The sequence below is a fragment of the Carcharhinus amblyrhynchos genome, chromosome 7, assembly GCF_965287045.1.
Source record: "Carcharhinus amblyrhynchos chromosome 7, sCarAmb.v2.hapA, whole genome shotgun sequence".
Lineage (NCBI taxonomy): Eukaryota > Metazoa > Chordata > Chondrichthyes > Carcharhiniformes > Carcharhinidae > Carcharhinus > Carcharhinus amblyrhynchos.
The window spans coordinates 13,679,147-13,698,565 of NC_137330.1; positions in this window are offsets into that span (position 1 = coordinate 13,679,147).

Here is a 19,419-nt window from a genome sequence, read left to right on the forward strand (position 1 = left end):
CTTATTCCCTGAATTACTAGGCCAGAAGAGCTGCGCACTCGAACTCTGAAAACAATTGTCTCTCACCTTCTCTCCTTGAGGCCCTGGTTCCCCTTTTTCACCTGGATCCCCCTGAAAAGGAAACAAGGATTTTTAGCTCAGGGTATTTTTCAAATTCTTTTTAAATCCATGCTTGGGACATGGTTGTCACTGGTAGGCCCTTGAAGTCTAATCTGCCATTCATCCTGATCATGGCTGATCATCAAATTCAATATCCTGATCCCCCTTCTTCCCATATCCCTGATCCCTTTAGCCTCATGAGCTATATCACACAATCAGACAATATTTTGGCCTCATAAAACTACCTGTGGTAGTGAATTCCACACATTCACCAACCTCTGGATGAAGAAATTTCTCTTCACCTGAGTTCTAAACATTTTATCCCTTATCCTCAAATTATGACCCCTGGTTCCGGACTCCCCCACCATTTGGGGTGAAACAGTAGTCAGATGGGACATCCACCCAGGTTGCCGTCTCCATGGCCCCTTTGCCTGGGTCGAAGATCATTGTTTATACATGGGAGAACTCCCAGTAGAAGTCCTGCCACCGGCAGTAATCTCAGTGGTGAGATGCCAGCACCAGAGGAGACAGCAAGCCATTACCAAACACCTCAACGTAATCTGGCCCTTCGGCTCATTCTACCTTTTCACCAGTTCTTCCCAGAAACCCGTCTTTTCCTGGAACTCCAGGATCGCCCTGTGAAAGAAACAAGAGTGAGAGGCGAACAACATGAAAACCTTACGGATGTTCATGGGCCCTTGCTGTCCAGGCAGTCTGGAATCAACCATTAGCAGAAAAACACCTGGGTGGGGGGTGGGGGGAGGGTGAGTTTTCCCATCCCACCTGTCACACGAATCGTAGCAGGCGGGGTTGGACCATGCAAAGGTCCGTTGACCTCGGGTGGGATTTTCCAATTTTGTGGCGAGCGGGGCTGGAAAATCCTGCCCCGGACGTGGTAGCTACTGAGGGTAATTGTCTAGATCAGTGGTGGGCAGCTTGAGGCCTGGGGGCCGCACACGGCCCATCAGAGCTCTGAGTGCGGCCTACAGGTCATCGTGTTGACCACTGCCCACACACAGGATTGCCACATTCCCCTGATTTCTGTCCACGTAATTATTTTCCTACCCGTATGACTGAAGCATGTAAAGCGAGGTCACGTGAAGTGAGGAGCATGCTGACTGCTCACAACACTGACTGCGAGGGCCGTGCGCTCCCTCTGCATCCAATTAAGCATAAATTTTTATTTTTTGCTTTTGTTGTTTGAAGTTGATGACAGTTCTATGAATATATAAATGCTTAAGCATTTTCTACGACTTATTATGAAGGCATATGGGACGCTCGTTTTTAATCAGTCGTGGCATGGATTACGAGAGCAGGAAGGTTATGTTGGAACTGCACAAAACTTTGGTTAGGCCACAGCTGGTGTACTGCGTGCAGTTCTGGCCCACCTCACTACGGGAAGGATGTGATCGCACTGAAGGGGGTGCAGAGGTGGGTCACGTCACATGTCTAGGATGGGACATTTGAGCTATGGAGAGAGGCTGGATAGGTTAGTTGCTTTAGAGCAGAAAAGGCTCAGAGGGGGACCCAGATTGAGTTGTACAGGATTATAAAGTGTTTATACAGGGTGAATAGGAAGCAGCTGCTCCCCTTACTGGAAGGGTCAATAATGAGGGGGCATAAGTGAGGGACAGAATGTTCACTCATAGGATGATGGGAGTCTGGGAGGGTAACAGAGGCAGGGAACCTCACAACTTTTAAGAAGTATGTGGATGGGCACCTGAAGTGTCCAAAAATTCAAGGCTATGGGCCAAGTGCTGGATTAGTGTAGATTTAATGTAGTTTTGTTAGTACAGACTCGATGGGCCGAAGGGCATCTTCTGTACTGTGTGACTCTATTATGCAATATTCAGAGTATATTAAATGTATTTATTCTTATTCATAGAGTCATGGTTAGTGAACAAGTTGGAGTTCAATCTTGTGCCCCACTCACTAGACACCACCAATCGAAGTTATTGGAACCACCTTCAAGTAGGGCAAAATAATTCCTCACAGCTATTGCTGCAACGGTTCTCCCAACCTCCTCTTTTAACTTTGGCAGGAGATTGGTGGCAACCTCAGGGAAACGGTCCATTGCCAAACATTTTTGGGGGATCTGCTGGGGATTTGGTGGTCACTGAGAGAAGTCCAGCTGAAATTCGATGTCTCATTGCTTTCTTGATATAACCCTTATTTCTCTTTTGCACAGACAGCTCGATAGGGATACGCGAATGGGCCAAAATGTATGAACAATGTGTCAACTAGATCAATGGTGATCACCATTATTAAGAAGTAAATGGCCCAGGATATTATTGAGAGGAAGAAGTAGTCCATTACACTGCTTTCTGCTGCTCCACTGCTTCCCCCATTAATGCAGGAGCTCCCACTTATTGCTTTGTACATTTGAAGGAATTGCTGCATTTGTGCTGCTAAAATGAATAAAACTTGTTGCAAAAAGCTAGGACTAGTTCTTAACAACTTCAGAACCCTTTTTAATTATCTTCTCTGGAAAACATACAATTAGCATAGAGCAAAGAAGCACAGAAGCCCTACAGTGCATAGGAGGCCATTTGGCCCATCAAATCTGTACTGACTCTTGCCAGGCTTTCTCTGTAAACCCACGTATTTACCCCACTAATCAATGTATATATCTCGGGACAGTAAGTGCAAATTTAGCATGGCCAATCTACCTAACCTGCACATCTGGGCAGCACAGTGCTACAGTGGCGAGTACTGCAGCTTTACAACTCCAGGTTTGATTCCCGGCTTGGGTGACTGTCAGTGTGGAGTCTGCATGTTCCCCATTGACATGAAACCGAACTGGACTGGCCACATAAATACAACAGCTACAACAGCAGGTCAGAGGCTAGGAATCCTGTAGCGAGTTACTCATGTCCTGACTCCCAAAGTCTGTCCACCATCTACAAGGCACAAGTCAGGAGTGTGATGGAACACGCTCCACTTGCCTGGATGAGCGCAGCTCCAACAACACTCGAGAATCTCAAACCATCTAGTCCAAAGCAACATGCTTAATTGCTACCCCTTCCACAAACATTCAATCCCTCCACCACTGACGAACAGTGGCAGCCGTGTGTGTCATCTACAAGATACATTGCAGGAACACACCTGGTTCTTAGGCAGTACCGTCCAAACCCACAACTGCTAATACAATAATATAAACATAATATGATACATATAATACATTGGTGAAGAAGAAAGTAATAGGTTACAGGAATAGGTTAGAGATGGGTTGGTCAGATGGGCAGAACAGTGGCAGATGGCATTTGACCCTCATAAATGCCATTCTTTCATGGGATGTGAGCACACAAAGCTAGCATGTTGTTGTTCAATCCTAGTTGCCCTCAAGAAGATGATGGCGAGCTGCCTTCTTGGACTGCTGCAATCCCTGAGATGTAGGTACACCCACAGTGCTGATGGGACGGAGTTCCAGGGCTTTGACTGAGCGACAGTGAAGGAATGGTGATATATTTCCAAGTCAGGGTGATGAGTGACTTGGAGGGGAACTTGCAGGTTGGGGGGGGGTGCGGGGGGTGGTGGTGGTGGTGGTGGTGGTGGTGGTACCCAGGTATCTGCTGTCTAGTCTTTCTAGATATTAGGGGTTGTGGTTTGGAAAGTGCTGCCGAAGGAAACTTGGTGAATTGCTGCAGTGCACCTTGTAAATGGTACACACAGCTGCTACTGTGCATCAGCGATGGAATGAATTTTGTGCATAAATTAGCTGGCTGCATTACAACAGAGAATACATCCAGAATTAGTTGATTGGCTTCAAAGTGTTTTGGGAATATTTGATGCAATATTGATGCAAATCATTTCTCCACCTCTCCCTCAAGCTAATTCCGACACATTTGACTTGCTGAAAATTAAGGAAATGTTTACTCCCAGGGTTATGTGCATTGAGCTTTGGGTTTCTGAATGATTGACTTTAACCCATTGAGAGGAAGTGTTTCTGGTTCATTCATGGCCAGGATTATACGGAAGCTCAGACTTTACTTTGTTGCTGCTTATAATCAATGGCCTTCTCGTGTGTGTCTCGCAGAAAGACCACAGGACTACTAAGGTGCAGAAGGAAGCCATTCGGCCCATCGAGTCTGCACTGACTCTCTGAAAGCGCATCTTACCCAGATCTGCACCCCCCCCCACCACCAATCCTCTGCTTTTTCCTGTAACTCCTGAGCATTTACCACAGTTAATCCAGCTAACCTGCACATCCTTGGACACTAAAGGGCAACCTAGCATGGCCAATCCATCTAACCTTTGCTCATATCACAGAGGTTACGACACAGTGGTCAATTCCATGAAGCCTATGCCATATTAATTCAGTAGCTTCCAGTGTCAGTGCTGCTCCTCATGTTGACCCTAGCAACACATCCTCCTACACAAACCTGCAGATGACAGCAATAGTTACTCGGCTGGTGCCTCATGTGTGACTGTGCTAGCTCCAGGCTTGTTTTTTTTCAAAACCCTCTCAAGGCTGGCCACCCACCTCATGCTTTCCATAAAACAGTGTTCATTCAGAACCATCCTCCCTGTATCCTAGCCTGCATTTGCCTCATTCAAGCTTACTTCAGTGGGATTCAGTAAAAACAAGCCTGGGGTCAAAATAATACATGCAGCCTGACAACCTCTGAGGAAACGTAGGTGGTGTAATTACTGTACAAGGGATCTATGAGAGAAGAGTGGGAAAGCTAATTAGAGTTATGCTGGTACATGTCAAACGGTTTTTCAGCAATGTGTTCGATCCCCAGAGACAGAGTTAAAAGAAAGTTTGTAATATTATCCACATTCTTACATCATATTTCACAATGTGCTCCTTTGCTCAAGAGAACTATCTTTCTGCAGTACAGCACTCGTAAATAATTGCTGATGCACATCCCTCTTCTTAATTCAGTAAGGACTTGACACTGAACAATAATTATACTATTTGGGCGTGCTGTTTAGATGCATTGGCCGCGCTAAATTCTCTCTCAGTGTACCCGAACAGGTGCTGTAGTGTGGTGACTAGGGGACTTTCACAGTAACCTCATTGTAGTGTTAATATAAGCATACTTGTGACACTAATAAATTTTGCTGAAAAAAGATAAGACTATTGAAACTTCTTATCTTGCACTTATCAGGATAGCTCAAAAGAATTTTGTAACCGTGACGGTTTCAATTTGAACCAAGCTGGGCAGTTAACTGCTCCATGCTGCATGCTACATTTACCACGGCAGCTCTACTGGCCCAACCAATCAGCACTAACATTCTCCTCTCATGCAGTATAAATTGTTTTTTTCCCCCACTTCCCCCATTTGCATTCCTATTGGAAAATTCTTGAGAGTTATTCTGGTGAGTGCCAAGTTTATTTATTAATGTCACAAGTAGGCTTACATTAGCTCTGCAATGAAGTCACTATAAAAATCTCCTAGTTGCTACACTCTGGCGCCTGTTCAAGTACACCGAGGGAGAATTTAGAATGGCCAATGCACCTAACCAGAACATGTTTGGTCTGTGGGAGGAAACCAGAGCACCCAGAGGAAACCACATAGACATGGGGAGAATGTGCAGACTCTGTACAGACAATGATCCAAGCCAGGAATCGAACCTGGGTCCCTGAGACAGCAGTGCTAACCACTGTGCTACCAGCTTTGGTAGTGTGATTCTTTATTCAGCAGAGATGTTATTGAACTTCCAAGAGATGTTTTGTGAGAGATGTTGCCTTAGGTTTCCATCCTGCTCTCATCAGGACAAATGCAAGAATATCAAATTTCAAACAGTTTTAACAATATACACTGCAGGAGAAGACAGATTGGTTCCCAAGTTGATTCTGACTGGTCAGGGTGCTGCCATGGAGAATCAGTGGAAAAGCAACGTACGCTAACATGCAATCATTCATTCCATTAGCAAAAGGAAAATGTTTAAATTTGAATGACCTGAGAACTTGGGGAGTTATGGGTTGGCAGCACAATGAGTTGTTGGCACGATTTCAGATTACCACAAAAAAAGCTGTACTATTTCTACTGAACCAGCAGGCCTGGATTTTAGGCCTAAATGTGACATTCATCCTGGACTTGATGCATAAATATCCCAAGCCATCAAGACCATGTTGTCTGTGTTCCTTGCAGAATCAGCTTAAAGTAACAATTGCATTCCTCTGTAACCTTAACAGTCATAAGGCAGCAAGGCTATTGAGAGATTAAAGTTAAAATTACCTTTAACCCAGGTTTGCCAGGAACACCATCTTTTCCAGGTGGACCCTGCGCAAAGGGATCAGAAAGGAATTAGTGCAAATTGAACGCTACATCAAAATCAATCATTCCACGTGCGAGTTGTGTAAACGGCAGATTGTCAACTCAACAGCAATCAACGAGAGGATAATCTACAGCTCACCTTCACTATGTCTCCACTCCCACATTGAAGGGAGGTCAGACAAACCTTGTCAGGGTAACAAACTAGCTGTCCATCATGTTTCTGACTGAATGGTCATGTGGGACATTTATCCATAGACCACAGCAACCACACAGAGCACATTAAAATATATGGTAGCAAAACGATATGATTTTGAGTGAAGGGATACATCTAACTCTTTCTCCCCCTCTCACTTTCCCACTATATTCATTTTTTGGGGAGGTTTTTAACCGCAAAAGAAATAGGGTTAGAAGTAGACCATACAGCCTGTCAGAAGTGCACTCCATCATTCAACACGATTATAGTTTATTCGTAGCCTCAGTTCAACTTGCTTGCCCATATTCTCCATTGCCATTGATTTTATTGAGAGACCAAACACCTTTTTTATCTCAGCATTAAGTATACTCAACAGCTGAGCAACCACAATCGTCTGAGATGGAGAATTTCAAAGATTCACCATTATTCCTCATCTCCTTATCCCGAGACTGTACCCTCAAATCCTAGATTCCCCAGACGACCAGGGGGTTAAGCCTCTTCAGAATCTTGAATATTTTACTGAGATAGGCCGTGCTAAATTCTCCCTCAGTGTCTTGCTACAGTGTCTTGACTTCTATTAACCAAACAGGGCAAAAATTCATCTGACTGCTCTGTTTCTATAGGTGTCAAGCCAAAAATAGCCGTGTTGACAGAACGTTGAATTGCAATTAACCGCACCTAATCTGGCCTGTCAATGAAATTAACTGACTTGGGTTCTGGTTGATCCCAATGCACAGGCCTTTACCATACTTGGAAGTTGTGTGAGGGTTACTGGCTGGTGCATGAGCCTGCCTTGTTCAAAGAATTGCTCTTTGCGCCTCAATACCTCTGTCATACTTGCTTAATTGCTTAATATGTAATATTAGAGTTAATTAAAAACACAATGACAAGAAAATACTAACCAGTGGCCCTGGAATTCCGGTCTTGCCATTGAGACCCGTCTCACCAGGTAAACCCTAAAGAATAAAAAATTGAAGCTGATTAGTTAGACTAATTTGTCATCATAAAACTTCATCAAACAGTCCAACAAATACTGAACAGTATCTTGAGCATAGAAAGAATATTGAAGTTTAGTGGAGATGCATTGGAGGTGTTTAGTTGAGGAAATGGGGAGAAATTCCTTCCAATTGGGTCAACAACCAGAGGTCAGAAATTTAAGATAATTGGCAAAGGAACCAGGGCAGAGATGAGGAGAATGTTTCATTTCTGTTCTGGCTGGAAGCATGGAAGCTGATTCAATATTTGCTTTCAGATGGGAATTGGCTAAGTATTTCGGTAAAAAAAAGAGATAGCTGGCAAAGTTTTTTGCAATGCGCTCTTCTGGACAGATGCAAGAATATCAAATTTCAAACGGCACAACAATTCATACTGTGTGAATCACAGAAACCGTACAGTGCAGAGGCCATTTGGCCCATCGAGTCTGTAACCGACAATAATCCCACCTAGGCTTTATGCCCACTACCCCACACATTTACCCCATTACTCACTCTAACCCACACATCCCAGGACCCTAAGGGGCAATTATGCACGACCAATCAACGTAACCCGCACAGCTTTGGACTGTGGGAGCAAACTGGAGCACCCGGAGGAAATGTGGCACAGTGGTTAGCATTACTGTGCCACCGTGCCATCAATAGTGTGCTGATTGGTTGGCAAGTGGATTCTGATTGGTGGAGGCATCACCATGGAGATTACACTATGAAACATCGTCATTGTCCCAAATGACCATAGTCTGCTCTTCCCTTAGGTGGGGGGGGAGGGGGGGTGGAAGGGCTGACTGATGGTGATTTAACCTGAGGATTGCCACAGCTCAGGCGAGGGGCAAGGTTCAGATGGCAGGGCCTTCATGAATAGCCTCGACTGGTATGGGAACTGAATGAGCGCTGTTGGCATCGCTACACATCATAAACCAGTTGTCTAGCTAACCAACCTAAACCCACTAGGGAACAGTTAACTGTCAAGCTATTGTTCAAATTCAGTTAAGTCTGATAAGTGGAGGCAATACGCTGTACAATTATTAATTGGGTAAATATTTGAGAAGTGGAGGGTGCAGAGCTATGGAGGAACAGCAGTTGGTAGAACCTTAGCTCTTCTCCAGAGTTGACACAATGAGCCAAACAGTCACTTTCTGTGCTTTAAGGTTCTACAATTCCATGAGAAGAAGTTGCATAAATAATCCTGTCCTGAAATTCCCTTGGTATTTCCTGGATTCTCCTGTCTTTGGCAGAGGAACAGCTGAACCCTGGAGGAATGGTGAGAAGCTATGATCTCTTTGGGCTGAGATGCAGCTGATCTTTCACTAAAAGTATGTGGGGAGATTCAGACAATCCATTCACAAATCCAGGGTCTGTGAACCATATTCAGAACACTCTAAGTACCATCTTCAACAAGAGTGAAGAGTACTGAGAAGAAGGGTCATGGTTATGGAACACGAGGCTCTAAGTTTTGAGGACAGACTCGCCAATTGAAATTGAGAAGAAAGTAATCGAGTCGCGACATAGTTTAAGTCTATGATGGGATTTGAACTTACATTCTCCATATTATTAGTCCACTTTTCTAATAGAGAGAAAAAAAAAACTTGCTATTATTTTGAGGTTCCAGATTCTTCCTCCACTTTCAACAACCTGTGGGTGTGGGGTGGGGTTACATTGATCTGGAATTCGTGACAAGAGTGCACGGTGAGAGATATTTGACCATTCAAAAGAAGAAAGTTTGCCATTACCTTCTAAGGGGCAATAATGGAAGAACAATTAACGCCAGTTTTGTTAGTGTTACCCAAATTCCAAGAATAAATTACAGGAAAGTTGAAACATAAAGGCAGGCTTTGAGGAAAGTCCTACTCTGTTAAGACCGGTGCTTCAGATGGGGTTGTTCTCTGTCCTGGCTGTTGAGTTTTTGCTAGCTGCTCATTATCACTCTCTGCAACTTTCTTATTCTCCTTTACTCAGGATATACAGCACAGAAACAGGCCATTTGGCCCAAACATTCATGCCAGTGTTAATGCTTCACTCAAGCCTCCGGCCATCCTATTGCCATGGTAGTGAACTCCACACTCTTGGGTAAAGACATTTCTTCTGCCTTCCCTATTGGATTTCTTTGCAACCCCTCAGTGATGGTTGCTGCTCACCTTCCACATAAATACATATGGCTCTTTCCACAGCTCGTTACAAAGATGCTGTAGACAGGGTGGTCACATGGATGCCGGAATGATGTGGGAATGATGGAGGTCTAAGTCTACAGTGCAGAAGGAGGCCATTTGGCCCATCGAGTCTGCACCAACCACAATCCCACCCAGGCCCTATCCCGTAACCCCACGTATTTATCCATTGCTAGTCCCCTAACACTAAGAGGCAATTTAGCACACGTGTGAGTTCCACAGACACGAGGATAGCCTCAACTGGGATCTTGGGTTCACTATCTGTAACCCCCATGACTTGCCTAGGCTTGCAAAATCTCACCAACTGTGTTGGCTGGACAGTTAGGGGCATAGGTTTACGGTGCGAGGGGCAAGGTTTAAAGGAGACGTATGAAGCAAGTGTTTTACACAGAGCGTGATGGGTGCCTGGAACTTGCTGCCAGGGGAGGTAGCGAAAGCAGTTACGATAGTGAGTTTTAAGAGGCTCTTGACAAACACATGAATAGGATGGGAATAGAGGGATATGGTCCCCAGAAGGATAAGGGGTTCTAGTCCAGTTGGGCATCATGGTCGGTGCAGGTTTGGAGGGCCAAAGGGCCTTTCCTGTGCTGTAATTTTCTTTGTTCTTATATACATGTCTTAACCTGTGCTTAACCCTCTCTCCATTCACATTGTCTGTACCTTTAAGACTTGATTACCTGTAAAGACTCGCATTCCAACCATTATTGAGTTTGTGTCTATATATGCCCTGTTTGTGAACACAACTCCTCAGTCACCTGAAGAAGGAGCGACGTACTCCGAAAGCTTGTGCGAACAAATAAACCTGTTGGGCTTTAACCTGGTGTTGTGAGACTTCTTACTGACTGATAAGAAGTAGTGTTGACAATTGTAGTGGTAAGGAAGCAGGGCTTATAAATTGTCAAAAGCCCCTTTGGAATTTAAATCAACCTCTGTGACACTGAATGATCAAGGAGCAGATATGAAAGAGGACACCATTCTCAGAGGGCTTTGAGGAGAACTAAAGGCAACACCCAGACAAAATAATGAAGATCCAGAAGAGTCTTCTTCCTCTAAGACTAAGAACCTAACCAATTCTTTTCCTTGAATGATGACTCTTACCTGATAAAAAAATTGTTGTGTAATATTTCAAGTTAAATTATTTTGAATTAAGAAATAATTCCAGAGTCCTGCCTGAACAGATCGTTGGCCAACGGCCAGAGTACAAAATCCTTTTGAAAACTCTCTCAAGACGCTGGGGCTGAGAATCCACAATGGCGTTGAATTTAATATATTCATCAATCTGTCAAGAAATGGCTTCTGTGATATCTGCTATCGCATTGGGAAATTGCAGCACAACAATGTGCATTTATATGGTGCCTTTAAGTGCTTCACAGGGGCAGACAGAAGTCAACAGTGAACTGCGTCAGGGAACATTGCTAAAAGCTTGCTAAAAGAGGTGAGGCTTTATAGCAGTGTTTTAAATGAGACGAGGTGAAGAATTCCAGAGCTCAGGGCCCAAGCAACTTTTTTAAAAATTCATTTGTGGGACATGGGCGTCGCTGGCTGGGCCAGCATTTATTGTCCATCCCTTGTTGCCTGAGGGCAGTTGAGAGTCAACCTCATTGCTGTGGCTCTGGAGTCACATGTAGGCCAGATCAGGTAAGGATGGCAGATTTCCTTCCCTAAAGAACATTAGTGAGACAGATGGGTTTTTCCGACATTGGACAATGGTTTCATGGTCATCAGTAGATTCTTAATTACAGATTTTTTTTATATTGAATTCAAAATCCACCATCTGCCATGACCTGGGTCCCCAGAACATGAGCTGAGCTTTCAGATTAATAGTCTAGCAATAATGCCACTAGCCCATCATCTCCAGCCACTAATGATGCTGTGAAGGATTGGGGAGGGAAGTTGGGAAGCGGCGATGGTGGCTGGAGTTGGAGAAATACACGGATTTGATCAGAGCTACAGGAGGTCAGGCAGATCATGGAGAGATTTGAACATCAGTTTTGATGTCAAATATTGGGGGGGGCACTAACTCCACAAGCACAGGGAGATATAATTTCTGTGGAACTCTTGCCCTACGGGCTTGAGGAAACACAGATAGCTGGGTTTTGAAGTTCTCTTGTGTGAATATTGGTTTATGGATCCTCCTTGTGTGCTCACTAAACTCTTGGGCTTATTAAGTTAAACAAAGTGTTAAGCTCAAAAAGCTTGCCTGAAGTGCAAGTTTCCCAGAAAGTCCTTGAACTCCAGGAGGTCCTACAGCTCCCTACAAAATTAATAAACCAGACTCATAATGGTAGAAATGTCAGCTATCCTTTTTGTGACTATATTTGTACTCTATAAATAGTCAACTACTTTGTAGATGCCTGTTTCAATGAGTGATAGAGGCAAGCTAATGAATCCTAAGTAAAATACAGAGTTGAGGTTAGCCATGGGTCAGTGAGGTGCACATGGGATTGACGTTCCCCCCTCTTCACTGCAGGTAAGAACCAGGTCATTAGGTGTGAGGCACTCTTGGCGTTGCGGTACGTGGCGCAGGTCTGGCACATTCCTCACTCCTGCATGGTGGCGATTACCTGAACAATTCTCTGCTGTATTTGGAGGTCAAAAATGGATTGAGTTCCCAAGCTCCTGATTTACAAGCCTAGAGCTAAAGTAGAGAGTGTTTATTTGTCACAACTTGACTTACATTAACACTGCAATGAAATTACTGTGAAAATCCCCTAGTCGCCACTCCGACGCCTGTTCGGGTTACACTGAGGGAGAATTTAGCATGGCCAACGCAGCTAACCAGCATGTCTTTCAGACTGTGGGCGGAAACCTGAGCACCCGGAGGACATGGGGAGAATATGCAGACTCCGCATAGACAGTAACCCAAGTCAGGAATTGAAGCTAGCTCTCTGGCACTAACCACTGTGCCACCATGCTGCCAAGTCCACCAAACTTCTAGATAAAGGGTAAAAAACATGCCTAAGATCGCTCTAATCTTGATGGTGACATTTGTGTGTGACTGCATCAAGCTGTGTATAGATCCTCAGTACCCAAACACCAAGGGTGGGATTTTATGGCCACGCTCATCCTGAAACTGGAAAATCCCACCTGAAGTCAACAGATCTTTGCATGGTCTTTGTCCCATCCGCTAAGAATCCTGTGGTAGGCAAGACAGGAAAATTCAGCTCCAAGTGCTGAGGTTCCAGCTGTTCCAAGTGTTGCGAAGGATGGGTTGCCGTGGAACGCTCCAAGTAATTGAAACATGCTGTACCACCTATCCCTCACAGAAAAAAATTATGCAGAGAAACACCTTCCATCACTAGTCCATCAGGCAATGGTCTGCACTTATGTCCTTAGAGGTCCCGCAGGAAGAGGAGATGGTGGAACCTGTTGGCTGATTCCCTGAGCAGACGGTCAAAGTAATTTGGCAGAATGCCAGAACTTTCAAACAAGCATCAAGACCTGTCCTGGCTGGTGGTAAGAAAGACCCTCCCTGTCAGATCCTTCCAGCACACCTGGAGTCTCACCCCCTCCGCATATTACCCTGGAGCTGACTGTGACGGGGAACAGACTGTTGTCCATCTCCTTGTAGAATGTGTCCTTGCAAAAAAGATTTGGAAAGAGATGAGATGGAATGTGTCAAGGTTCATCCCAAGCAGCTCTGTGACGCAGGACTCTGCGGGCTGTTCCCAGGGACACACTCTGAGACAAACATCAGCTGCTGCTGGAGGAGTATCAATTTGCTGAAAGGCGCTCTTAGGTCTGCCCAAAACTTGCTGTTTTTCCAGTACAAGGAGTTGTTCCAGACTGAGTGTTGCAGACTGATACATTCCAAAGCCCAGGGTTACGTGCTGAGGGACACACTCAAGCTTGGGGTCACCGCTGCGCAGACGCAATGGGAAAGGTGGCTGTCTAAGACCTTTCAGCCAGATGAATTGAGGGGAATGGAATTATAGACCATAGAACAATACAGCACAGTACAGACCCTTTGGCCCTCGATGTTGTGCCAAGGTACGTCCAAACCCAAGATCAAGCTATCCCACTCCCCATCATTCTGGTGTGTTCCATGTGCCTATCCAATAACCGCTCGAAAGTTCCTGAAGTGTCTGACTCCACTATCAAAGCAGGCAGTCCATCCACACCCCAACCACTCTCTGAGTAAAGAATTTACCTCGGACATCCCTCCTATATATGTTCCATCATGAACCTTACAGTTATGCCCCCTAGTAACAGCTACATCCACCTGAGGAAATAGTCTCAGCACGTCCACTCTATCCATCCCCCTCATCATCTTCTCAACCTCTATTAAGTCACCTCTCATCCTCCTCTGCTCCAAAGAGAAAAGCCCCAGCTCCCTCAACCTTTCCTCATTAGACCTATCTTCCAAACCAGACAGCATGCTGGTAAATCTCCTCTGCACTCTCTCCAATGCTTCCGCATCCTTCTTATAGTGAGGTGACCAGAACTGCACACAATATTCCAAATGCGATCTCACCAAGTTCCTGTACAGTTGCAGCATAACCCCGTGGCTCTAAAACTCAAACCCCCTGTTAATAAACGCTAACACACTATAAGCCTTCTTCCCGGCTCTGTCCACTTGAGTGGCAACATTCAAAGATCTGTGGATATGAACGCCAAGATCTCTCTGTTCCTCCACATTCCTCAGAGCCCGGTCTTTGAGCCTGTAATCCGCATTCAAGTTTGTCCTACCAAAATGAATCACCTCAGACTTATCAGGGTCAAACTCCATCTGCCACTTTTCTGCCCAGCTCTGCATCCTATCAATGTCTCTTTGCAGCCTACAAGAGCCCTCCACCTCATCCACTAATCCACCAATGTTGGTGTCATCAGAAAATTTACTAACCCACCCTTCAGCCCCCTCTTCCACGGGGAAGAGTGTGATAAAATTGTGAGAAAAATCACAAATAGCAGAGGACCCAGCACTGATCTCTGTGGTACACCCCGCTGGTAACTGGCCTCCAGTCTGAAAATTTTCCCTCCACCACCACCCTCTGTCTTCTATGAGACAGCTAGTTACTTATCCAATCGGCCAAATTTCCTTCTATCCCACACCTCCTTATTTTCATCATGAGTCTACCATGGGGAACCTTATCAAACTCCTTACTAAAATCCAAGTATACAACATCAACCGCTCTACCTTCATCTTCATATTTAGTTACCTCCTCAAAGAATTCAATCAAATTTGTAAGGCAGGACTTACTACAAGTAAGTAAGTAAGTAAGTGACTTAGGCCACAATTGGATCTGCCACAACCTTGTTGTAGGGGCCAAATGGCCTATGACTGATCCTCTTTCCTATGTAGCATTTATAGCTGGTGTAGTTCATGCATTCTCAAATTAGTAAGGGAATGAATAGTAGCTCTGTGTCTCACTGTGAAAGGATCTGCTATAAACTCGGATGTTGAATGTAAACTCTAAGGGTGGGATTTTCCAGCCCCGCTTGTCAGTGGGGTCTCCAGACCCGTTGAAATTGATCTCCTACGGTGGGTTCATAAAATCCTAAGATATGGGAGCAGATTTAGACCATTTGGCCGATTGAGTCTGCTCCGCCATTCGATCTGGCTGATCAACCCCATTCTCCTGCCTTTCCCCTGTCACCTTTGATCCCCTTACCAATCAAGAACCTATCTATCTCTGTCTTAAAGACACTCAATGACCTGGCCTCCACAGCCTTCCGTGGCAATGAATTCCACAGATTCACCACCCTCTGGCTGAAGAAATTCCTCCTCATCTCAATTCTAAAGGGACAATTTACTCTGTTTACCTTTCCTCTGAGGTTGTGCCCTCGGATCCTAGACTCTACTGCTAATGGAAACATCTTCCCCACGTCCACTCTATCCTGGCCTTTCAGTATTCTGTCAGTTTCAATGAGATCCCCCCTCATCCTTCTCAACTCCATCAAGTACAGATCCAGTGTCCTCAAACGCTCCTCATCCATCAAGTTTTACACTTCTGGGAAACCCACCTTAGGGGAAGTGGGGAAAGATAGGAGGAATCCCAGCCTACATTTTGCACCCATTTCCAATATGGACTTTGCTAGGGGCAAGAGACAGCGTTAAATTACAAATTTGTACATTGAAATAAGAGATGGACCACTGCACTGCAAGGCTACTCAAACCCACTAAGTTTAATTCAGCCCTGGGCCAACCCAAAAAGAAGGACCATACAATCCAGCAATATACAATAAGGATGAAGCTTGCTATTGCACAGGATGTTTCTGCTGAAGGATCACACCACAACACGGCTGGGAATTTCCAAAGTGCTGTTTGATCCTACTCAAATCTACAATAAAGGGTTTACATGGGCAAGAGCAACTCTTGAGATATCTGTCTTGACTGAGCAGCTACAAATGGATCAGTGGCACAGTGGTTAGCACTGCTGCCTCACAGCTCCAGGGACCTGGGTTCAATTCCAGCCTCGGGTGACTGTCTCAGTGGAGTCTGCAAGTTCTCCCTCTGTGTGGGTTTGCTCCGAGTGCTCTGGTTTCCTCCCACACCTCAGTAATGTGTGGGTTAGGTTGATTGGCCATGCTAAATTGTCCCTTAGTGTCAAGGGGATTAGCAGGGTAAATATGTGGGGTTACGGGGATGTGGATTGTTGTTGGCAGAGGCTCGATGGGCCAAATGGCCTCCTTCTGCACTGTAGGGATTCTATGATTCTAGACATTTCCATATGTGCAGAGCGAGGAGGAGAGACAGAGGGAAACAATGTTACAGTAACAAGAAGGAAGACTTTTTCGACATTATGCATCATTAAAAATCTACTGGTTGGCACTTGACTAACCCCGAGGGAACATTCAATGTATCAGTAACTAAACGGATAAGATTGCAATGTCTGAAATGTCCACTCAGGCTTCTATTTCACTCACAGCAGGCGGGAATTAAAAGAGAACCTCGTTACTTTTCAATCCTGAAGGTGCATGTTAGCAGAATAAAGCAGTGATGACATAATGTGAATAGCAACTAAATAATTAAAATGATTTATAATTGAACCAGGAGTTACAGATGCAATGTAATCTCTTGTATTCCGTTTATTATTAAGGCTGGAAGGCTCGACTCTATGGGCGAATTAGATAGCATTTTCAATGAGCCAGGAAAGACGTATGGGCCAAACGGCCTCCTTTAGAAAAAAAATGGGCAGCACAGTGGCACAGCGGTTATCACTGCTGCCTCACAATGCCAGGGACCTGAGTTCGATTCCTGGCTTGGGTCATTGTCTGTGAGGAGTTTGCGCGTTCTCTCCGTGTCTGCATGGGTTTCTTCCCGGTGCTCGGGTTTCTTCCCATGGTCCAAAGATGTGCAGATTAGACGGATTGGCCATGCTAAATTGCCACTTAGTGTCAGGGGGATTAGTAGGGTAAATACGTAGGACCAGGAGGATAAGGTGGGCTTGCTGTCGATGCAGGCTCAATGGGCTGAATGGCCTCCTTCTCCACTTGAGGGATTTTATGGATGGAAATTTTAAGCATGTAGCATCAATTGTAACAGCGCGCCACACAGTCAACAAACACAAACAGATTCTCATTTTTCAAAAACGCATTATCACTTAAATTAGGGAAACGTCAAGGACAGACTGGAAGTTTGGCTCACTTCAGTAGCAGAGCAGACAGATTTTTGTGCAGGCACTGATTTATTCTGGTATCCAACCTCACACTCAGTTGATGCCATTTTGCACCATGGCTTGAGTGGCTACATATGAAGTTAAAGATAGAACATAGAATCCTATTGTGCAGAAGGAGGCCATGGATTGGATTTATGGATGGATCAACAAGCTATTTATCTGTAGGGGCTATTATGGGAATCCCCGCTCCTCACCTCACATGAGGTCTTCTGAGTTGTGGTTTCCAGAAAGGGCATTTACCACTCCAGTCAAAATCTGGATAGATACGCTCTTCCGATCCTGCCCTCTTGCACATCGTAAGAAGTCTGACAACACCAGGTTTAAGTCCAACCAATTTATTTGATAGTAAACTCACAAGCTTTCGGGGTTTGCCCCTTCGTCAGGTGAACGGAGAGTTCTTGCCTCAAACAGAGCATATAACAGCACAGGCAGTTTACAGATTACTGATTAGAATGCGAGTCTTTACAACTAACCTGCTGTTCAAGTCTTAAAGATGCAGACAATGTGAGTGGAAAGATCAGTAATCTGTAAACTGTCTGTGCTTTACATGCTCTGTCTGAGGCCAGAACTCTCCATTCACCTGATGAAGGGGCAAACCCCGAAAGCTTGTGAGTTTACTATCAAATAAATTGGTTGGACTTAAACCTGGTGTTGTCAGACTTCTTATTGTGTTTACCGCAGTCCAACACCGGCATCTCCACATCACTCTTGCACATCCCCAAAGTTCCTAACTCCACTGTTGGCATCCGTGACTTCAACCAGCCAGACCCTGGGCTCTGGAATTCCCACCTTAAACATCGTCATCTCTCTAGCCCTCCTTTAAGACATTCCTCTGACCAAGATTTTGGTTACCTATCCTAAGCTCTTCATGTGGCACACTGCTGGTTTATAAAGCTCCTGCGAGGTGTCTGTGAATGTTGGGTGATTTCTCTGGGCCCCGCTTTCTGGCGGCAGAGGTGGTTCGCTATCGGCCACCTATGGCATCTTCCAGCCCCACCGATGTCTATGGTGTTTAGTGTAGCTCACTCATTGCACCGGCAGGGAACCTGCCCCTTTGGGACTCGGATTGCCTTTGGAGTATCCTGCCAGTGGGGGCTCGAAAATCTTGCCTGTTGTGTTAAATATGAAGGTGCCATATAAATAAATGTTGTTGTGGTGATGGCTTGCCAAAACCAATATACCCTTCCATAGCCCAAGGATGTTGAGTCCAGATTATTATAGAATCCCTAAGTACAGAAAGAGGCCATTTGGCCAATCGAGCCAGCACCGGCAGCAGTCCCACCCAGGCTCTATCCCCGTATTTACCCTGATAATGCTCCTGACACTAAGCGTCAATTTAGTATGGCCAATCAACCTAACCTGTACACTGCTGGAATGTGGGAGGAAATCGGATCACTCAAAGGAAACTCATGCAGACAGGGGAAGAACGTGCAAACTCCACACAGACAGCGACCCGAGGCCAGAATTGAACCTGGGTCTCTGGCACTGAGAGACGGCAATATTAACAATAACACGGAACAGATTTTACAAATGAAGCTCTCTGGCACAGTGCTGCAGGTGATGGGAACAGAGCAGTAAGGGGCAGATGGTTCAGACACCCATTTGTAAATGCAACTCCTCCCCTCACAATGAAGGGACTTGCTACGTAAAGGACATCTGACAAGATTTCTCTCAACTCTTTTTGACGTTCCCTGAATTAACTTTTTTTGTTTTGCAAGGTTTCTGTGTTAAATGCAGTTTTCTAGACATACAAGTTGGATGGGTATTTGGGAATAGTGAAAGCCAATTCGCAAAATACCATTGTGCAGCTGTTCCCAGCTCTACAAAGTCTCAAGATAAGGAGAGTTGGTGCGTAACAGGATCCGATACACAGCTGGCATTCTTCACGGAGAAGTGTGTTATTTAGAGTGTGGACGGACAGGGTGAAGGAGATCCGCCCCCCCCACCCCACCCCCTTCACTTTCATGCTGACACAGAACTAGTTGCTCTGGAGGGAGATGCAAAATAAAGCGGGGGAGGGGGGTGGGAGTGGCATAACCTTATAATTCAAGCCAGGCCATTCACGGATGATGGCAGGAAGCACTTCTTCACGCAAAATGGAGAGGGAATGTTGAACTAGACTGA